Source organism: Brassica napus, chromosome A1 (assembly GCF_020379485.1).
Source record: "Brassica napus cultivar Da-Ae chromosome A1, Da-Ae, whole genome shotgun sequence".
In the NCBI taxonomy this organism is placed as follows: domain Eukaryota; kingdom Viridiplantae; phylum Streptophyta; class Magnoliopsida; order Brassicales; family Brassicaceae; genus Brassica; species Brassica napus.
In genome coordinates, this window is record NC_063434.1 from 11537149 (window position 1) to 11560555 (window position 23407).

Below are 23407 nucleotides of genomic sequence, written 5' to 3' on the forward strand. Positions count from 1 at the left end.
ATCTGTTCTAGAGTAAACGTGACGAAGGTTGAAGGACGTGTAAGTAAGTAAGTTACAAAACATTTGATATTTTATAAGTTAAGGTGAAAAAAATATTTATTTTATAGTCTTTACAAAAACATTAGGGCAGTAATCTTTAATGCTGCAAATTATTTTGTGACCAGTTAAGTTGTGAAAGTGTGTTGGTCAAAATCACGTGTTAACACTAAAGAAAAATTCTAAACATTTTTTGGTAATTTTCGAAGTTTTTTTTTTAATTTGATAGTTGTACATTTATCTAAAAACATGTAAGATAATATTTTTAGTTAAAATTTAAAACAAATAAAGTTTAGAAAGAATTAACCGAAAATTCAAGAAACTGTGTTTCTTTTTAATGAAAATCAGATTAAAGGATTGTTTAAAAATAATATTTGATTGAAAATTATGACAATGATCAAATATTTTTGAACATTTAATTGACCAGTGCATAGTTAGTTATAAACTAGAGATTGATCGCGCGGATATTAGTTCTTATATTTTTATACATTGATATTTGTTTTTCATAATTAGTGTTATATATTTTAGATGTGTCGTAATATAACTAATTATATTCAAAAGACCTTGACCGAATCAGATAATATGTTTTTGGTATAAATATCTGAACCTATTTCAGATATATTTTTTATTTAAGTATTTTTATGTTTTTATACATCAAAAATGAATTTATCAAGATTCAGAAGGACTCAACTCAAAACTCACACATAAATTTATAATATTCAAGCGGTGTCTAATTTCAAAAAAAAAAAATATCCGAAAAGAACAACTCGTACCTAAATGGATAGTCAATGCTCATGCCTAACTGACTTTATAAACTGATAAAAATGAGTATTTCTATGTGTTTGGCTAAATTAAGTGAAATAAAAAGAATTTTTTATTTAGTAAAATAATTATATAAAGTGAAAAATTAAGTGACAATAAATGTAATATATATATATATTTATATTTATATTTTTTTTTGACAACAAACATTTACACACCCATGTAGATTCTGTAAACTAAATCGGTAACTTCGCATCCATGTGAACGACGAAAGACGGTTGTTTCCTAACATTGCGTGCTAAGCTATCCGCTCGTAGGTTCTCTGTCCGAGGTACATGAACTATGTTTGAATTGAGGAAGCTTCTTTTTAAGAGCTTAATGTATTCCATATAACTTTATGTCTTCCATATAACTTTCGAATGCTGGTCATTCTTCTGGTTCTGAAACAATCTTCACCAATTGAGAACAATCCGTTGCAAACATAACCTGAAACTGTCTTAAATTCTTCATACATTCCATTGTCCAAATTAATGCCTCCACCTCTGAATGAAGGAGTGAAAGACATGCCCTTACATTCCTTGCCCCTAATAAACCATCAAAACCCGGTAAAGTGCTATACCAGCCTTGCCTTGAAAATAGTTTATTATCTTTCCATGAACTATCTATGAAGCACCATCTTCCTAGAGTCGCTAGTGTGGGTCTGGTTTGTACCTGATGCCCCCTCGTTTGATCATTGACTACATGTGCCTCAGTCTAAAGTGATGATTCCAATTATGCTAAACACTTTGTTATTCCGACTTTTCCATATATACCATAATATCTATGCAAATTGGTGGTCATCCATCTTTGGATTGACTCTCCAAAAAAGATGATCCATATTAGCGAAAAAATAACTAAAAGGAAAAATGTTGGGATTTGATGGTATCTTAGATAGTGCCCACATTTGACGTGCTGGAAGACATTCAAAAAACACATGATTTATTGATTCCTTCGGATCTCCGCATCGAGCATAACATATATCCCCTTGCATTCCTCTCGCTTTTAGGTTTTTTATTACCTCAAAGGAGTTGCCATAAGAAATGCCATAGTAAATATATTTTTATTATTTTGATTTAAATTATTATTTTATTTACAAAAACATATCTTTAAATTATGTTTTTTTGACTATATTCCACCGACTGAAACTAAAATTAAAAAAACAATTGGTAAAACAAACTAAATCGAACGTTTAACCATATGCAAAACTCAGTTATTTAATATTTTTTTATTGTATAATTGACGCAAAATTAATGTTGATTAACTAATAAATAAAAATCTGTATTATTATTATTATTAGAGTAATATAATTAATGAAAGTGTTGAATTAAGTGAAATATGAAAATATAATTAATGTAATTATATTAATAAAATTACTAAAATGACATTATGTTTCTTTTTTTATACTGTTTTCTATGTTTTCAAACAATTTTCACTTATACTGTTGTTCAGTTTTAATAATATTGATTTATGAATTTTCATTTTAGTTAGTATTTTTGAAAATCTCTGTCGTGGATGGTAGTACTCTAATGGAATAAGTACTTGGGCTCACGCAATTAAAGCAGTTGAGTTGAACAGATCAAATTGTTACAAATAAAAAAGAACAGATTAAATCCGTACATTTCACGTATTAATTATAAATTTATGAATTTTCATTTTAGTTAGTATTTTGGAAAATCTCTGTCGTGGATGGAAGTGCTCTAATGGAATAAGTACTTGGGATCACGCAACTAAAGCAGTTGAGTTTGAACAGATCAAATTGTTACAAAAGAAAAAAAAAACAGATCAAATCCGTACATTTCACTGATTAATAATTTGATTTGAAATGGATTCGTCGATAAAAATCTCTTAAACATATAGATATTCAGTAATAACCTACAAAATATTCAGAAGACTTCTTAATATATACAATTGCGTGATAATGAAGATGCTAAACTCGTGGTTTATTTTTTTATAAAGTTGGTGATCAGTTCAAATCCTTTCTTATTTCTTTCGACATTTTTTCTCTCCTAATTATTTTGTCGTCTTCTGTTGTATATTATTTACGTCCCAACTTAAAAAAAAGAAGATAATCTCCCACATGTCTTAAAAACTGTTTATTTAATGAGATAATTGGCTTAATATACATGAAAGTGAAAGAAATTAGTTATCTACCCTACGCGCCAGAAAACCCTTAATAATTGTTCAATATTTGGTCAATGTTTCCAATTTTACCCCTAAAACGAAAATACGGTGGTTAAAAGGTGAATCCTTTTTGGATTTTGTTTGATTTGTTATGATATAGCTATAGGTTACTATTAGAAATTAGGTCTGTAGCTAGCTTCTTCTCATCCACTCGTTTTGGCTGATCTTTGCATTATATTTTAAATTTCTTTTTTCTTAAATAACCTTTGCAGATAACCAAACCTTATGTCTGCAAAGGGAGGCTTTTAAACCACATGTTTTTTTATACACTTTTAGGTTTATAAATGCTTTAACATACACGTTAATGAATCAGTCAACAATATTAATATGATTTAAGATAAAGTTCTGGAAACAGGAATACTTTTGCAAGCCTAAAGAAAAGATGCTATTAGTTGTTTAGTCATTAATGGCAAAATTGCTAAGTTTCGTGTTAGCACATACATCCTCCGGTGACAGCCATCAGTAACGTTAGCATCTAAACGGTAAGTTAGCATATAGTTGACATGTTAGGTTTGATCTTAGTAAAGTTGCCATTAGTTAACATAGTACTACAAAACAAGTTAACATCTAAGGCGATAGAGTTACGGTACAAATTAAGATTAGCAGTTAACATAGATGAAGGTCATTAGTTACTTTCCCACATACGCAAATTGTTAGCAATGTTGTTAATTTCTGATTCACAAGGCTACCAACAAGGATGTTCATGTGGTTATTGTCTTGTGCATCTGATAATTCAACATCGACTGGATCATCAATATTGTCTATTTCGTTATTCTCTTTGGCTTATTTTTCTTTTGTGTTTATCTACTAAATTATGTATTAGACGGCACACTATTTTGAGAATCTTCTATACACATGATCCACTTACAAAAACATTGTCGAAAAGACATCTAAGACGTTAATATAACACTTACGAATCATTAGAAATATCAACCAAATTAATATCATTTTATCAGATAGTATATCAGTTACACATTGGTCATACATATGGTTAACCAGCAGCTACATCTTGATGCATCGTTGTGGCTAGCTCCCTTGCAGCACCAGGGCGAACATAAGCGCATCCATAACCTACACGGATGAGATGAATGAATGATGGAAAGCCACCACATTGCTCTGCTACGTCTAACAACTAACTTGATGTCTAACAATGATGTTACAGTCTACTACAACAAATATAGGTATACATACAGTATAATACATGTTACGTCCGACCTTAACGTCTAACTATGTTAGTTATTCATACCGTAAAATACAAGTTACGTCTAAACCTTAACATCTAACTACGCAGTTACAGTCTACAGCTATTATTAGCGTTTTCACATACGGTTAACTTCTACAATTATTATTTCTACGGCATCTCCATAACATATATCATCAAAGTTAGAGCGAAAGGAAAACTAGTAACCGTTATAATACAAGTTGACATTAACCGTATTAAACATGTTTCTCCTGCCAAATAAAATATAAACACTGCTAAAGTGTAGAAAGAATGTTTTTGGCTAGGTCACATTCCTAACATGTATCATAAACGGGAAAATAAGCTCTTAGGATATACTAATATTAGTATCAACAAACTCAAAAAATAAATACACTGAATTATGAGTCGCAGAGACACTAATAAGTAAAATCATCCAACGTACCGTACATTTCCATCAATAAAATTCAGAGATCCAAAAATTTCCCCACAATAAAGGTTCAGGGAAGTGCACATCTTCCATCTGTGACAATGAATCAGCCACAGTTGAAAATTGTTCCCAAGAAAAGAGAAATAAGAAGAAATCAGAACAATCAAAAGGATTAGGTTACTTACACCTCTTCAGTTTTGGAACTAAAAGCGGTGGCAAATGGTAGGGAGATAATTTGATTGGAATCTGATGTGTTGCCTGATTGCCATGGAAGAAGATGAACATGGCTTTGTATTCCCTGAGAGAAGAACACAAAAAAAGATGAAAAGATAATGGAGAGGTGAAGAACGTGACACAATGTTATGACGAGAGAGAATGAAAGGTTGTGACTTTGAACACAACTATTAAACTATAAAAATGTAATTGCTGCCTTTTCATTTACCCCTGGTGTCTTTGTGAATAATAGTGAAGTACAGTCGGTGGCGTGTAGTATAAAGTTTTAGCTTCTAGTTTCTGACACATAATCTACAAGGACAAGATAGATGAGTTATAGTCATATAGGGGTGTTTTGGTATTAAAAAAAGTTCAACAGTGTCTCGGGTATTTTCTTAATTTCGACAATTCCTGTGTATATACGGCCTAAATTCTCTTATTTAATTTTGTTTTTCCAAAACTCCAGGCAGTGAATTATCTAACATCCATGCCGACCCTAATCACTATTAAAAAGGGGGTCACCAAGTTAGAGAGGGTGAAAAAGATTTAGCAGTCTTGTTGTTGTTATCATCAAGAAAAGTAGAGATGGAATCGTCGCTGACTCATGTGATGCTCGTCTCATTCCCATCACAAGGTCACATAAACCCACTTCTTCGTCTGGGAAAGCTCATAGCCTCTAAAGGCTTACTAGTCACTTTTGTCACTACGGAGGAGCCACTTGGCAAGAAGATGCGTCAAGCCAATGAGATTCAAGACGGCTTGCTTAAACCCGTCGGTTTAGGTTTCCTCCGGTTTGAGTTCTTTGACGATGGGTTTACTCTCGACGACTTAGAGAACAAACAGAAATCTGGTTTACTATTCACAGATCTTGAAGTTGCCGGAAAACGAGAGATCAAGAAACTCATCAAGAGATACGAGAAAATGAAGCAACCCGTAAGGTGTGTAATAAACAACGCTTTTGTGCCGTGGGTATGTGACGTGGCTGCTGAGTTTCAAATCCCTTCGGCTGTTCTTTGGGTCCAGTCTTGCGCTTGCCTTGCGGCTTATTATTATTACCAGCACCAGTTGGCTAAGTTTCCGACCGAAACAGAACCAAAGATCAACGTTGAAGTCCCCTTCATGCCATTAGTATTGAAGCATGACGAGATCCCAAGCTTTCTTCACCCTTCCTGTCGATTCTCCATTTTCACAGACCACATTTTACAACAAATCAAACGACTTCCAAACACCTTTTCTGTTCTCATAGACACTTTTGAAGAGCTAGAAAGAGACATCATCGACCACATGTCTCAGCTATGCCCGGAAGTCATCATTAATCCCATCGGACCGCTTTTCATGAGGGCTAAAACCATAACCTCTGATATCAAGGGAGACATCTCTGACTCTGTAAATCAGTGCATGGAGTGGCTTGACTCGAAAGGACCATCCTCCATCGTTTACATCTCCTTTGGGACTGTAGTCCACGTGAAGCAAGAGCAGATCGACGAGATCGCTCACGGCCTTCTAAACTCAGGCTTATCCTTCTTATGGGTGGTTCGGCCTCCTATCGAAGGGTTATCCCTAGAAACACATGTCTTGCCTCGAGAGCTCGAAGATAAAGGAATGATCGTTGAATGGTGTCCACAAGAGAGAGTGTTGGCTCATCCCGCGGTTGCTTGCTTCCTAAGTCACTGCGGATGGAACTCAACCGTAGAGGCTCTGTCCTCTGGCGTTCCCATTGTTTGTCTTCCGCAGTGGGGCGACCAAGTGACAAATGCTTTGTACTTGGTTGATGTTTTTAAGACAGGAGTGAGACTCGGCCGCGGAGAGGCTGATGAAAAAATTGTTTCTAGGGAGGTTGTGGCGGAGAAGCTACTTGAAGCGGTGGTTGGACAGAAGGCTGTGGAGCTGAGAGAAAATGCTCGGAGGTGGAAGAAGGAGGCTGAGGCTACCGTGGTGCATGGTGGATCATCTGATAGGAACTTTGGAGAGTTTGTGGATAAGTTGGTTGCCAACATTTGGTTAGAGAAGCTACCGGGAAACACTAATAATTATACCATTGGCATTTGGAAAATAAATCACATCGATTTCATCAAAATCGTTGTAATTGTGTCATTACTTTCATGTTACATCACTTTCCCAACAAGCTGGCTGTACAATTAAAGGTTGATTGGTCTTTCATCGTTTTCTAGAAATCAATAATCTATACTATTAAAAGGGAAGAAGTCCTAAAAAATCTATTTAAACAAGGTTGTTAGACCTATTCACTAGAAAATTAATATGTCTTATTTTATACTTACATTAATTAATCAAAACTATCAGTATTATTAATAGGGAACAACCCAACTGCCTATCATCATTATATCACCGATATATTTGCATCTAACATAGCCTTTTACACATTAATATTTTGAATACATTATTATTCACTTCATTAAGCGAAGAAAAAGTCAAAACAAATAATAATATGCAATGTACATATTTTCAACCTTATATAAATAACCAAACAGAAAAAATCAAAATGCTACTGGTCGTGATTAAATTAGTGGGTATGTTATCCATGTATTTTTTTAAAATCTATGTATGAACTTACAAAATATATTCAAGGTATTATGTTATTTTCAATACAAACTAAATCCCTATAAAATGAACCATATAATATATACTTAACTCTCACCATTTTCACGTATTTTCTTGAATCTATGTATTTTTTCAAATACATATTTTCTAGAGATTTTTATCATATTTTCAGTATAAATCAAACCCTATACCCTAAACTATATTTCCATAAAATTCTAAACCATATATCCTAAACTTTATTTCATATATTTTTAAACTATAATCTCATTTCATATACATTTACTTTATATGACAAATCAAATAGTTTATTTAGTTTTATGTATTGTTATAAAACATGAGAAGTTAATCAATTTCTTAAAAAGTGTTATCAGATATTTCCGGGATTTTATAAGGACAAATCAAATAGTTTATTTAGTTTTATGCATTACCAAAGAATACGAGAAGTTTAATGATTTTTTTAAAAAAGTGTTATCAGGTTTTTATGGGTTTTACCAGAGAGTATTCGGTGTCGGTTCATATGTTAATTAACAATTTTTTTTATTTATCTGATTTTTAATTAACATGTTTTCCTTAAATCTGAATTTTGTGGAAACATATCAGTTGGTAAGAACCTTTGATAGAATGCTACATGAAAAACATAAGTCAGTCCATATTATATACATCAAGGGTTTATCGGTTCAACTGTAGATCTGGATCAGATATAAAACACTCGATATATTTCAATTTGTCTGTTTATTATATGTGTACCCCCAATAAAAAGAGTTAAATAATTTGTAAAAACATAATGCTTTCTTCGCACCATTTAAATGTAGATACACTATCAATCCCCAACAGTCAGCTTCGGTTCGGGTATTTGGGTTTTTAGTGTTTTGGTTCTAGAAATTTAGGAGCCATTCATGTATTTACAAATTTTGGTTTGGTTTAATTCTGTTGGGTTATTGAGGTTTTGGTTCGGTTTGGTAATAAACTTAGGAACCGACTGATATCCCAAAAAATGTGGATCCAATTCAGTTCTGCTTCAGTTCTGTTTTTTCAGGTAATTTCAGATTTATAGATAAAATATTGGATCATTTGGGGTTTTCAGTTTAAATATCAGATAATTCAGTTTTTTTCGAATAATTCAATTTTTCGTGTAAGTTGGTTTGTAAATAGTAGTTTGAGGATATTTGGTTATTTGGAAACTACATAACATTATTAATTTTAGGTATATAATTTGTATTTAAAAATTCATGTACCTATTTGGTTTTGAGTTCAGTTTTAGATTTTTGGCTCCATAGATATAGGATATGATTATTTATTTATGAAATGCATTTCAATTCTGATTTCGTGTATTCGAGTTTGATGTGGTTTGGTTCACGGTTCCATATAAATGTGCCTAGACCTATACACTATTTTATATAGAAATTAATTTAAAATATTTTTTTAATTTTGAAAATAAACCCGCGCTTTTAAGCGCGGGTCAAAATCTAGTTATCTATTCATTGCCATTAAAAAGTGTAATGTTCTGTTCCACATTATGTTTTTCAATAAACACTAGTATAAGAAATCATATCAAATGGATTTTCCAACCCAGACAACCGATTAATTTTTGTAAAAAAATTGTGATGAAATCAAAATTGTAAAGATGCAAAAATGTAATATTTTTTTATTTACTTGCAACTTCATTTTATTTTCAATGAAACTTCTAAGTAAATGTGAAATGTTAGTGGACTATATACAAAAATAAAGCATGATACTTTAGTTTCTAAAAAAAATGTTATCTTTGTTCCAGTCATACGTTTCTAGTTATATGAATCATTTCTCTTGTTATTTGAAATAACAAATCTAACAATACTAAAAGAGAGATATGCTCAAAGGAGAAGCATGCCACCTCAGATTAAAAAATTATCTAATAAGAACATTTCATTTTGCCACTTCACACTTGCTTCAGTCGATACAAAAATACAGACTATTTTTCTGGGCTCATAATAATTTTCTATGAGGCCCATTTAAAGTCCACCTCTCCCATACCTAATATTCGACGCAAGCAAAGATCGACTCCAGCTCTTCGGCTTCCCTGCATATCTGAATTTAACACCCACTCCAGATCATTCAATTTTTGTTCTTTACTCCTTTCATCGGAAGAAACCTTATCGTTCCGAGTGATTTTGTTTGTGACCTTATATAAACCCCTTCACCACCATTATCTGCCCCTCCCATAATTCACCAGAAAAACATATACAACAAAGAAGCTCAAATCAAAAGTTTCAGAGAAGCAATCAAATATCGATTCGCTGAAGACGAATCTCGAAATCTAGGCGTCCAGTAAATAGCTGAAGAAACTCACCGAGATTGGATCAGACTCTCCATTCGATAATCCTGTTTTTGAATTTGAATCTTAGTGGATTAGGACTAGAATTGGCGAGCTGGAATCCCGTCTCGATACTCGTCTGAAACACATCCACCGAACCGTCTTTTTCTCTGCAGAGGTAATGTGACCGAAAATTTGAATCTTAACGAACCGGTCTTTCTGATTATCAAGGATTATCAAGTATGCTCCCTTTTGTGCTGGAAACAATACCTGTAAAAAATCCTTCAAAAGTTATTTCCATCTTTCGATGGGTTTTGTCAGATAGTTTGAAAGATATATTTATATTCCTAATTCAATTCAGTTGGGATACGCAAAGCGTCTATAGTCTTGGATATATTACTAATTTATTTTGCCATCTATAATTTATAACTCAGTCACTGCTGTGTGTCTGTGGGACGATTTCATTATGAAAGATGATGCTGTTACACCAGAGTCCTAATGAGAAGGAAGATGATATCTCTTATTGCTGTTTTTTTTTCAAAACCACTTTTGTTATGAAAATTAGGACTTCTTTAGATGGTTTCTTTGTGTTTTATTGAAGTTAAACGCAGTGGTAGCATTGCAGGCCATGTAACCGATGTGTTGAAGGGTTTGCTCACAGTTGCAGGGTAAGGTTTAGTGGTTTAAAACCTAAATCTAAATCTCTGCTGTTTTGTTTGTTTGTTTATCCATAAGCTTACCCTTTCGATGTTTGGTGTAATCAGTGGCTCAATAACTGCCTTGGGAAAAAAGGAACTACGCCACTTTCATACTTCTAAGAGCATCTCCAATGTAAAACACCATTTTTTCCTCCAAAATGGAGTAAAAGTGAAAATGGAGTAAAATTGCTCTAATCCTACTCCATTTCCCACTCTATAATGGAGTGATGAACAAACAAAAAATAGATTACTCCATTTATGGAGTGAGATATGGGGTTGGGTTGGAGCATTCTTTACTCCATAATCACTTTTACTCTATTTTAGAAAAAAAAATGGAGTAGGGATGGAGATGCCCTAATGGCTTTTCGTCTTTCCCAAGGTTCGTATTGTCTCTCTCAACTACTTAAAACATAAACCTATAGCTCATTCAAGTAACATCATTAATTGTCTTTTGTTGCAACAGCTAATGATAGAAGGTGGAACAGCCAATGCCATATTTTTCAGATGTTTTGTGGCCAAGAAAGGGACGGAAACGGAACTCAAGAGAAGGCTTCATGTAGTGTTCCCTAGATGGTCTCTCGCTACAATATATGTATGCATTTCACACTTGCTTACTTCTCATTAAATCTAATGCAATTTCTCTTGCCTTATGAAGTTTATAATGTTTTGTATTATTACAGGTTATGTTGGTTTTTCTAACGGCCTATGTTTCAGCAGCCATGGAGCAGCTTTTCCTCTTCCATCTGGTTCTCATCAGAAAGGTAACTCTTACAATCTCCTAGCCATAAAGCTAGCAGAATTACTCTGCTTCAGATTTCGTTCCTTAATAGGTAGTGCTCAAATACTTGCAGAAGATGAGAACATATGACTATATATGAGCAATGGGGGGAAGGAGGAGAATCAGTTTACATAAGTGGACTCTTTTGATGAGTTAGATTCATCTTCAGTTGAAAGCTCCGATTTTGATTCGCCTGAAAGACCAAGACATATGTTGATCTCAAAGTTTATGTTCAAGAAAGCACATAATGTGAATACATAACTCTTTTCAGTTAATATTTTTCCTTTTCAAATATAGTATTCGGTTCTCAACAGAATTAGCAGACCATCCAGAAAGATATAAGGAGATGGGCGTTCAACTTCTTCCATGCTGATCAGCAAGAAACCAGGTTTCCATGTAAGCAAACCTTTGTGGAAGAAGACATCCTGTCTTATTTTAGACCAGGAATCAATGGAATCAAACTCATGCAAGGCTCTAAAGTCCTTATCTTCTGGTCTACTGCCCGGAAAAAGTAGTGCTTCTGAAATCTGTTGACGCATCGGAGATATGGTGATGAGACTGCAATTGACAAATGCTAGCCAACATGTTAACCAAGGAGAAACCAAATCCAAGATACCGGTTTAGCTGTTTTATTATTTAGTCTTTATTTATTTAAGTTCAAATAACAAAGAGAGAGACTTGGTCTCTTGACTTATAGGAGAATAAACTCAACTCTGGCACGTTTAGTTTTTACACTTCACGTACCCATTTGCTTTTGTAGGAACTATAGTTCCATATCTTCTATCTAAATCAATAGAAAAATCTAAAAAGAGATAGTATATAAACTCAAAGCTACCTAAAAAAAGTGTGTTCTTAGTTTGTTATTGAACAAATTCTCTTTACTTAGAAGAGAACCTTAATCGGTATCAAAGCACATGTTTCTAGATCAACATTTGGTGATCCTATAACTAAGAGTTTTACCATGACAAATTTTTACAATTTGGATGAAACTTTATCAAGAAAAAATAATAGATTGGCAAAATAAATAACTTTATGAAGCTAACAATTATACTCCCAATAAAAACCAACTGTATTAATTAACATTTTCTTTGGGATTAAATTAATCAACACAAAAAATGAATTACAATTATTTTAAACAACAGAACTGATGGCCCAATGTTTTATTTATTTAAAAACAATTTATGCCTTTTCAATACCAGATATATTTGATCAATCAAATTTAAAAATTCAATCTAGCAAGTCATTTTAAATAAGCACATAATTTAAAAAAGAAACACTTTTTCATAAAAAAAACAATTTTAAACAAAATAATAAAATATACATATAAAATTAGTCTGCGGGATAGTGTCAGTAACTCATGATTCAGAGAACTCCTTCATTTAATGGTTAGTAAAAATATAGATATTAGCTGATTTTAAATTTAAAACTAATTTTAATTATTTGTAAATTTAAACATAAAAACCCAAAACAGCATAAATGAATAACTGAATCACAATTAAGGTTTAGTTAAATATTTATTCAACTTCTTCACAATTATTTTACATATATTAATATTACAAAGATAATAAAAAAAAAATTATGTTCAAATTTGTCTAATAGTTTTCTAACTATAATTAATCTAAATATATATAATATATTTATTAAAATACAAATGATATAGTAATATAAATGTATTTATATATATATATATATATATATATATATATATATATATATATATATATATATATATATATATATATATATATATATTACCCGGGCGTAGCCCGGAATAGCCTCTAGTATTTGATAAATTGAAAATGCATCAAATAATTGCACGATGTTAATTAATAATATAACTATCAAAAATAATAACAGTAATGTACTATACTAGTTAGTATAGTTATAGAGTCATATAAAATTGGGATTTTTGCAAAATTGACCTACAACTTAAAGTCAAACACAAAACTAACCTCCTTTTTTTAAAAAAAATTGGTTTTGTCCTATTCACCCCACAAGTTCATATAATTTACGAAAATGCCATCAATTTTTTTTTTTTTTTTTTTCGAAAATGACATTTTTACTCTCTCACCCTCATCATCTTCAAGTAATTACAAGATTGCCATTGTCATCAATACCACAACCACCATGAACAACCAATTTGAAGCTCTTAATGCTCCCAAAATCGATTTACCCTTCTTCTTTTTCCATTCTTGTGAACTAAACATAACATATCTCTCACTTTCTCTCCACAATGAGCTAAAAAAACCCAAAATTTTGATTCTAAAATTTTTATGGTTCATAGAGTCATAGAAGCTAACGATTATGGGTGGGTGACTTTCGTTTGTGATTCTGTGTGCTTGGAGAAGCCTTATGTATGCTAAAGAACTTATCTCACCAATTTAAGGTATGACATCGAGTTTTTTTCCAGATCTGTTCGTCAGACGACTTACTTGGGAAGTCGTCTGGCTGTAGACGACTTATCTGGAAGTCGTCTGGTCAACGCAGAGGTTATTTTTGCAATTGACTTTGAAATCTGTAACCTGAGACGACTGAAAGTTAAGTCGTCTACTATTGTTTGGTTTCAAAAAAAATTCCAAAGAACCTAGACGACTTACATTTCAGTTGTCATAGGTTAGTTTTGCATTTGACTGAATAATTTCAGAAGTTTGACTTCCCCAGACGACTTACATTTCAGTCGTCTGGCGAAAATTAAAATAATAATATTTTTTTTAAAGTAAACGACTAACAATTAAGTAGTCATAGGTTAGTTTTTCAATTGAAAAAAAAAACTTCAAGATTTAATTATACGCAGACGACTTATAATTCAGTCGTCCACCAGACGACTTAATTGTAAGTCGTCCAGGATTTTTTTCCGAGATTCTGGTCAAACCTCGTAAATCCTGGACGACTTACATTTCAGTCGTCTCGTGGACGACTGAATTATAAGTCGTCTGCATATAATTAAATCTTGAAGTTTTTTTTTTTCAATTGCAAAACTAACCTATGACGACTTAACTGTAAGTCGTCTACTTTTAAAAAAAAATATTATTATTTTAATTTTCACTAGACGACTGAAATGTAAGTCGTCCAAAAAGTCAAACTTCTGAAATAATCAAGTCAAATGCAAAACTAACCTCTGACGACTGAGGGTATGACTGGTTTTCCCGCTACCACCCGCAAACGCAGCTTTTGCGGTTGATAGCGGTTGCTGGCGTTTTGCAACAATCGCTCAAACCGCTCTAAACCGCTCCAAATCGCTCCAAATCGCTCTGAACCTCATAAATTCAAAAGCTGGTTCCAGCTAGCGTTTGCGGTTGCGGGCGTTTGCGGGAGGATAAAAAAAATTATTTTTTTTCCAAAACAATATAAATACAAAAATAAAAAAATTCAATAAAAAAATTAAACTGAAATTATAAAAATGCTAAAATATATCAATTAAATTTTAATTAATATTATAAAACTTTAAAATAAAAATATTTTCTATATTTTTAAAAAATTTAAACTATAACTTTCTAAATATAAATTTTATATTTATTATAATATTATTATTTTTGATATTTTTATAATTGTATAAAATGTAAATATTGTTAATTTATTATTTAACTGCTGCTGCATTTGGTAGTTAACCAGTCATAAGTATCCCGCAAACGCACAAATTTCTAACCGCATAACCAGTCGTACAAATCTCTTAAAACCGCTAGAAACCGCAACCACCCGCATCCGCAAACTCCCGCAACCGCAACCGCAACCGCTGCGGTTAAACCAGTCAGGCCCTGAAATGTAAGTCGTCTAGCTTTTTTGGAGTTTTTTTTTTAACAAAACAATAGTAGACGACTTAACTTTCAGTCGTCCGAAATAACAGATTTCAAAGTCAATTGCAAAATAACCTCTGCGTTGACCAGACGACATATAGTTTAGTCGTCTAGACAACTTAGATTGAAGTCGTCCGCGTCTTCTCCGCTAGTTTTTAAGTCTTCTACGTTAGTTTTTGAATAACTTGTATTTTTAAGAGTGATAAGTAACTTCAAGATATGTAAAACTCATATTTACAAAATATGTTCTCTCCCTTAGTTTTACTAAATTTGACTAAGTTTTTCAATGCAAACTTATAAAAAATATGATATGCTTTGACTAGTTACTATTGTTTGTTTCCATCTCTTACCAACATTCTTGTTTATTAAGATGTGAAAAAGGCCATTGAAGTTTATTATTGCATATGAGAGATCCAAAGATAAGAAAAAGGCTACTGAAGTCTATTATTTCATTGATTTGTAAATGTGTAAACACATTGTTAGCACATTTAATACATCTTGGAAAACATTATTACTGATTTTACAAAAAATTCACAACTAAAAGAGTATACATGCAATTCACAAAACAGACCACAAACAAAACTATTATAGATCATTCATCTACAAAGACAAGCTTAGATTCCACTTGAGTAGAAAAGACCAGACAACTTTTAAGAAGTCCAGACGACTTCTAAAAAGTCCAGACGACTTCCAGGAAGTTCAGACGACTTTGCCAGAAGACTTTTAGAAAGTTCAGACGACTTCCAGACAACTTTACAGGAAGTCCAGACGACTTTTAGGAAGTCCAGACGACTTTCAGACGACTTCCAGACGACTTCCAGACGACTTCCAGACGACTTCCAGACGACTTCCAGACGACTTCCAGACGACTAACAAGTAAGTCGTCCCAGAAGTCTTCCAGATCTGAAAAACCTGCATATTAAATCCAGATTTGAAAAACCTGCATATTCAAAAACATTCAAATGGCTTAAAAACAGAAAAAATGAGTGGAAGATTAGATAAATCTACTTTTACAGAACACACAAAAATACATATCTAAAAATAATAGATCTACCTTTAAATTAGTGGAAGATGAGTACTATCTAATTAAAAACCTGCAAAAAAAAATAGATTAGTAAGAAAGACATGAGACAAAATTGAAAAATTCATATAAAGTTTGGTGTTTTCAAGTCAAAGAGATTAGAGTGTGTTTGGAGAGTTTTAGTTTGGGAAAAAAGTAAGAACTTTATACAACAAGAAGCTACCAAATGAAGAAAAATCAGACATAAGAACTTACCAAAACGCTCAGAAAAATCCAGACGACTTCCTGGAAGTCCAGACGACTTCCTGGAAGTCCAGACGACTTTGTCAGAAGACTTCCAAGAAGTCCAGACGACTTCCAGATGACTAACAGGTAAGTCGTCCCAGAAGTCTTCCAGATCTGAAAAACCTGCACATCAAATCCAGATCTGAAAAACCTGCATATCCAAAAACGTTCAAATGACTTATAAATAGAGAAAATGAGTGGAAGATTAGATAAATCTACATTTATAGAACACACAAAAATACATATCTAAAATTAATAGATCTACCTCTAAATTAGTGGAAGATGAGTACCATTTGATTAAAAACCTGCAAAAGAGATAGATTAGTAAGAAATACATGAGACAAAACTGAAAAATTCATATAAAATTTGGTGTTTTCAAGTCAAAGAGATTAGAGAGAGGTTGGAGAGTTTTAGAATGATGAACATTACATTTTTGTTGCAGCCATTTGAGAGGAGCAGAGAGAATGTGTAAATTTTTCTTTATATAGGGAGACAAAAAATCCAATTAGGTTAAATATTTTTGACTCAGACGACTTCCTGGACGACTTACATTTCAGTCGTCTGGTGAAAAAATTAAAACAGACGACTTACATGTAAGTCGTCCAGAAGAGTTTAATATTTTTAGCGGGAAATTAAATATTTTTAGCGGTAAACTAAAATAGAAGACTTTCCAGACGACTTACAAGTAAGTCGTCTGGTTTAAATTATTTAAGCGGGAAAATAATTTTTTTAAAAAATTTTAGGCGGGAATATTTGGACGACTTACATGTAAGTCGTCTGTTTTAATTTCTTCACCAGACGACTGAAATGTAAGTCGTCCGAGTAAAATGATCCGGTTAGGTTAAAACGTACATTGGTAAAATATAAGGTTCGGTACGATGTGGACGACTGAAATATACGTCGTCCGGGTAAATTATTCAACAGACGACTGAAATATAAGTCGTCCACACCCTAAACATAACCCCTAAACTTAATTATCTAATTAAACACTTCATAAAACCAAATCAAACTTGAAAAGTGTTTACTATACACAGAAATAAACACATATAGGTGAAAACTAATTTTTGAAAAAAACATTTTAGTTTTCCAAAATCTAACCCTAACAATACATACAATACTACAACATATGTTTGCCAAACTCCTAAACCAAAGTATTTCATGATTCACTACTTCCACTCATCTATCTTCAAAACAAATCAATTTTATCATATCTTAATTTATATCAGTTAAAACTGTTTATAATTACTTGATTTTTATTTTTTACGCATCAAAATATTTTTTTACAAGATTTATAAATTATTTTTAAAATAAACTGGTACCAGACGACTTACACTTTAGTCGTCCAGACGACTTCCAACATCTCAGACGACTCAGACGATTTACTGGGGCTATATTCGTAAAAATGGCTTCTGTTTTTTTGTTTGGTCACAAGGGGCTGAGCTGTAATTTCACTAGGCTTTTAGGTTAGTTTTGCATTTGATTCAAGTTTGGGTATAGGTTTGGGATTAAAATCAAGTTGTGGGTTAGTTTTGGCAAAAACCCCTATAAAATTTAGAGTCAAATTTTCTAAATAGCTCTCAAATTTCGGTGTATCACATATTCTAGTAAAGGTATATACATAAATTTATCACAAATATTAGACAAATGATCAAATCTCTCATTCTCCAAATAAACTCAAAAGGAGGTGATTGAAATCTTGTCATGATATTTCATTAAAAGCTTTTTAGGAATAAAAATCAAGATTAAATTTTTAATCTGAAAAAATAATATATATTTTTATATATATGTAGTGCTTCCAATATTAAAAATCACTTCGATTTGAAAAAATGTATTTTTGAGATTGTTAGGATCAAATAACATATTAGAAACCACTTATTTAAAAATATTTTGTATACATAAAAGTATATACATTAGAGTAAGCACAAAAATCAAAACCAATACCTTTTGTTTATTTACAACCATGTTTTTGGTAAATAAATCAAAACAATCATTTTATTTACTTTATATGATATATAATTAAACTTTCGTGATATTGATATATATATATACAGTATATTTTAATATAAATATTTATTATTGACACTTCCTACTCATATGATTTTATTAACATTCGTATATTTGTTGTAACAAAATTTTAAGCCGTTAATCACAAAATTTTTAATGCGAGATTTATCAATACAAATCAAAATTATAATTAAAATATTAAGATCTAAATAGTGTTTCAATGCAAATTTTATTAATATATTTTATATAGTATATCATTTAATTTGAATGATATTAATATATATATAATATAATATGAATATCTATTCCTAAGTTCATATTCATATGATTTATGATCATTTGTATCTTTCTTGAACAAAACAAATTAAACCATTGATCACAAAATTTCAATGTTGGACTTTTACCACTTTTAGTAATTTATAGTTGTTTAAAAAAATTAAATCTACAACATAAAAGAAAAAATCTTATTTTTTATTATATGGTTAATGTGATTGTTTAATTTATTTTAATCTCTATAATATTATTTGAGAAGTCAATTTCATATGTGTCGTTCTCATGTTAACTCTTATGATGTTTGATTACACTGATACTCTTAATGAATTAAAAATATTACATTTAAAATACTATTATTTATTTTTTATTTAGTTTCCTTTTTAAAATTTGCCGAAAAACGTATATATATCATAAAAAAGGAAATTTTTTATAAAGTAAGAAAAACGAATTGAAAAACGAAAAATATGTATATATAATATGATTTCATAAATAAAGGAAAAGTTCACAAAATAGTAATATTACATTTAAAAAATATTTTTAAATAACATAAAATATACTTTTGAAGTAATAAAACACTTTCTTTATATCTATATTTTTTGGATGAAAAATCTCTATAATATTATTTGAGAAGTCAGTTTCCTACGTGTCACGCGCTCACGTTCATTCTTATGACGGTTATTTACAGAGGTACTCTTAATGAATTTAAAGTATTAAATTTAAATACTATTAGTAAATTTTTATTTAGTTTCCTTTTTACCTTTTACAAATAACATATATAATAAAAATAAACATTTAAAATTTTTAAAATGGATTTAAAAATGAATATATATGTATATATAATATGATTTTATTAAAAAGAAAATTTCACAAAATAGTAATATTCCATTTAAAACATATTTTTACATAACAAAAATATACTTTCAAAGTAATTAAAAATACTTTCTGTATATATATTTTTTCTTAGGTGAAACATAAATATATATTGTATATAATGTAATTTCATAAAAAAAAGTTCACAAGGATATTCTTGATATTAAAAATAAATATTATTCCGTTAAAACATAATTTATACAATATAAAATAATTATATTTTTAAAGTCATAGAAATATTTTCTTTATATCTATCTATTTCTTAGATGATTACATAAAAATAATTAAATAACATAAATCGATATTTGTTTAATTGACTAAAATAGTGTATAATTATTATTGTTGAAATGTTTTTCATAATATTTGGCTGATTATAATATCTTACAATTACCGCAAAATACCTATAAGTTATATTTTACTTATATAATATGATTTCACAAAAAAATCACAATTTTAGTGCTGATCTTTAAGAGATTAAAAATGGAACCTAAAATATTTTTTTATGATAAGCATATTTTGATTGAATAATTACAAAATCTTTTTAAATAGCATATACTTTTAATGAGGTATATATATATATAGCTCAAACAATATAACATATAAATATACATTAAAAATAAATTAGACGCTTAGTTTTTCAGTTTTGTTGTAGAAATATTTTCCCAGTTACTGACATATCCAGCCAAATGTTTCACAAAACCTTTTTACAGGATTTCGATAACCTTGCCTAGGGGTAATGTATCGCTCGTTATTCATTGGATCACAAATGATCTTGCACGGGTTGTCACAAATTGCTGGAGTTGTTTTTTTTTGACGCTTTCATGCATTGATTTATGACGCAATCTTTTATACACACATCTCTTGGGATTGAATCAGAAACTTGTATCGAACAAATCATTGTAAATAAAGTTAAAATCATGAATGCCCTATAAGTTTTATTTAACACTTGAGCTGCCATAAGTACTGTGAATGTGTAATTCAAAGTGTATAGTTTTGTTTATTGTGTTGTAAAACAAAGATGATTTAGTAAAAAAATTGGATAGATAGAGATGATTTATATAGTAAAAACGTTTTACCAGATTCTGGAAGCCAGTAATTTTTGGGAAGTCAATGCGTTGTTTTTTAATTTCTTTTTCTACTTTTTCTTAATTAAGTAAAGATATTGATTGATTTTTCAAACATTTAGGTGTGTTATAATCCCTGGCCACCTAGGCAACTATTTTATGTGAGTTAAAGTAACTAACTGGTCATATTATCATTTTAGCTTATACAACACATATTCAAGTAAAAAAAACACATATTCAAGTAACATTTCTGTTTTTAAAACTTGTAACCATGAGTTGTAAGTTGTAACAAAAATCTATTTCAACAAATAGAAGTTTGGGTCTTTTAAACACCATCACGCAGTGAAAATTTCTTTCCATATTCGTTATTATAAAATTCGATATATATATATATATATATATGATAAAACATGTGCATATTAAATAAAAATCATAATTTATTATGTGTCCTATAAATAAAAAAATAAAATTTATAATAATTTAGCGTGTATTTAAGCATATGGCCACATTAAAAAAGCTTTATGATAAAGGTAATTTTATTTTGATAAAAAGAGTAAGTTGTAGTGAAAAACGATAATCAAGTAGCATATCATATTACAGAAATTCTTGAAAACAAAATTTAGATATATTAGGAATTGGTTAGCGGTAAAACACACGGGTGTTGTCGCATAAACCAGATTAAATAATTTTTCTAAGATTTTTCGAGAGATTTTCAATAAAATATTATTGATGAAAATATTATTGATGAATTGAATTGAATCATTAGTATTACATATACCATCAGTCTTGGTTCTTCAGGTAGTTGGTATATAATAATATGAGTGCAGCCCAGCCTCTTGAAACTGTATTGAGTTTCCCAGCTATATAATGCAGATTTCCTCATAATGATTGCTAGACTTTTCAACTTCATTTAGTTTTCGTAAAAGCTCAACAAATTATTTTAGAGAAGCGGATGTAGCACTGGGAATTTGACTCTTTTCCCGCGGGACCCGGTCCATTAGGTCCACTGCAGGGCGGTGGACCCAAAAAAAATTGGGTTTTACAAAATGTGGGTCAGGCGGATCGTGCCATAAATAGCGGGAAAGGCGCAGGTCTTAATAATTCTGGTAACGGGTTAGTGGGCACCCGCATATGTTGAGAAACATGTGGTTTTGGTTTTAGGTTTGTGTTGTTTTTGTGTTTTAGGTTGTTAATGTGTGTCATTTTTTAGTCTTCGTTTGTAAGTGTGTGCGGTTTTAATTTTTCAGGGGAATTAAAAAAAATCTGAAAGCCCTAGGTGATTTTAAGCTATACATAATCTTACTAAAATACATTTACATATATAAAAAAATAACCAATCTAAATGCAAATAATAAAATTAATAAAAACTTTAATATATTTAGAGTAAAAAATATTATAGTTGAATTCAGAGAAATAAATGCAATCCAATATGTCTAAATGATAATTAAATCTATTGTGAAAACAAAAGAACCGACTAGATATAACATATCCAAAATCATGTCTAATTAAATTATTATAATATTATTAATATAAATTATACATATAAATTATAAATTAATTTAAAATTAAAATTAAACTATCAATCATATATTATTATATATGTATTTTATCATTATTAAAAAAATTAATTATTTAGTTTCTTTTTAAGTTTATGTTTTCTTTATGTTTGTGTAACTTAATATACCCATAATCAAAATACTCAAACAAATCTGAATTCTCATTTTCAAAATTATTTAAAATGAATTTCAGTTTACCTTTCAATAAATCTAAGGCATACAAGTATTAAAAAGTTATAAGATATTTTAATTATTCTAAATATTAATATTCATTTATGAGCTTACATAAATTAATCAGCTATTCTTATGTATGTAACTTCTTATTGATCATCCCTTTATTTTCTAATATTTAAAAAAATCAAAATAAAATTTTGATAAATATTATTAAAATACATGCACATTTAAGCTAGAAATAAAACTAATTTGATTTCACTTTATTAGTATCAAAATAATTATACTTGAGTTTGAATTTGAAAGAGTATATGTAACTCAATATACTCAAGTTATAGACAAATCGATTGTTGACCCAAAAACAACCAAACCGACAAGATATAATATGTCCAAAATCATATATATCTAATTAAAATAATATAAAATTATTAATATAAATTAGATAGATAAATAATAAATTGATTGAAAATCAAAAGTAAATATCAGTTAATTATAATACATTAATTTTATAAATATTTATGTCCGTGCATGAGCATGGGAGAATCACCTAGTATAAATATATTTATAATTTAAATTCATTAAAAAAATTTACACAGATAATCTTAATATAAGAAAAAGAAATATAATTTCTTTTAAAACATAATTATAAACAATACAAATAAATTTAAGGTGATAGAAATATTTTTTATATATCTATATATTTTCTTAGATGATTACAAAAATAATTAAGTAACATAAACTGATATATGTTTAATTGACTAAAAATAGTTTATAATTAGTATCATTGAAATGTTTTATTTATTTTCATATATTTAGTTGACTATAATATCTTTCAATTACAGCAAAAAAATATTGATAAATTATATTTTACTTATATGATATTATTTTCAAATAAAATCACAATTTTTGTTACTGCTTATTTTTAAAAAACATTTTAAAAAAAATCGTTTCATTAAATAGTTACAATAATGAGGTAAATATATTATATTTTATCATTACTAAAGTTATTTGTTTTCTTAATATTAAATTTGCTTCTAAATTTTATGTTTTTATGTTTGTGAAACTTAATTGAGCCATAATCAAAATACAAAAGCAAATCTGAATTCTCATTTTTATAATTATTTAAAATAAATATCAGTTTCCATTTAATAAACCAATGGCATAAAGTTATTTAGAATGTATAAA

General features: G+C 30.0%; 1 long non-coding RNA gene and 2 pseudogenes across 1 annotated transcript; 1 reads left to right on the top strand and 2 right to left on the bottom strand.

Annotated features, from left to right (window-relative positions):
- Positions 1-3835: 3835 nt before the first annotated feature.
- LOC125600011 lies at positions 3836-5082 on the bottom strand. The gene is made up of 3 exons (XR_007333600.1): positions 4832-5082; positions 4662-4739; positions 3836-4089 (listed from the first exon to the last, which is right to left on the bottom strand). It is a non-coding gene; the product is annotated as an uncharacterized LOC125600011 (long non-coding RNA).
- A 214-nt stretch (positions 5083-5296) lies between these two features.
- On the top strand, positions 5297-7019 carry LOC106352554 (annotated as a pseudogene).
- Positions 7020-19631: 12612 nt separating this feature from the next.
- LOC125600067 lies at positions 19632-22714 on the bottom strand (annotated as a pseudogene).
- Positions 22715-23407: the final 693 nt, after the last annotated feature.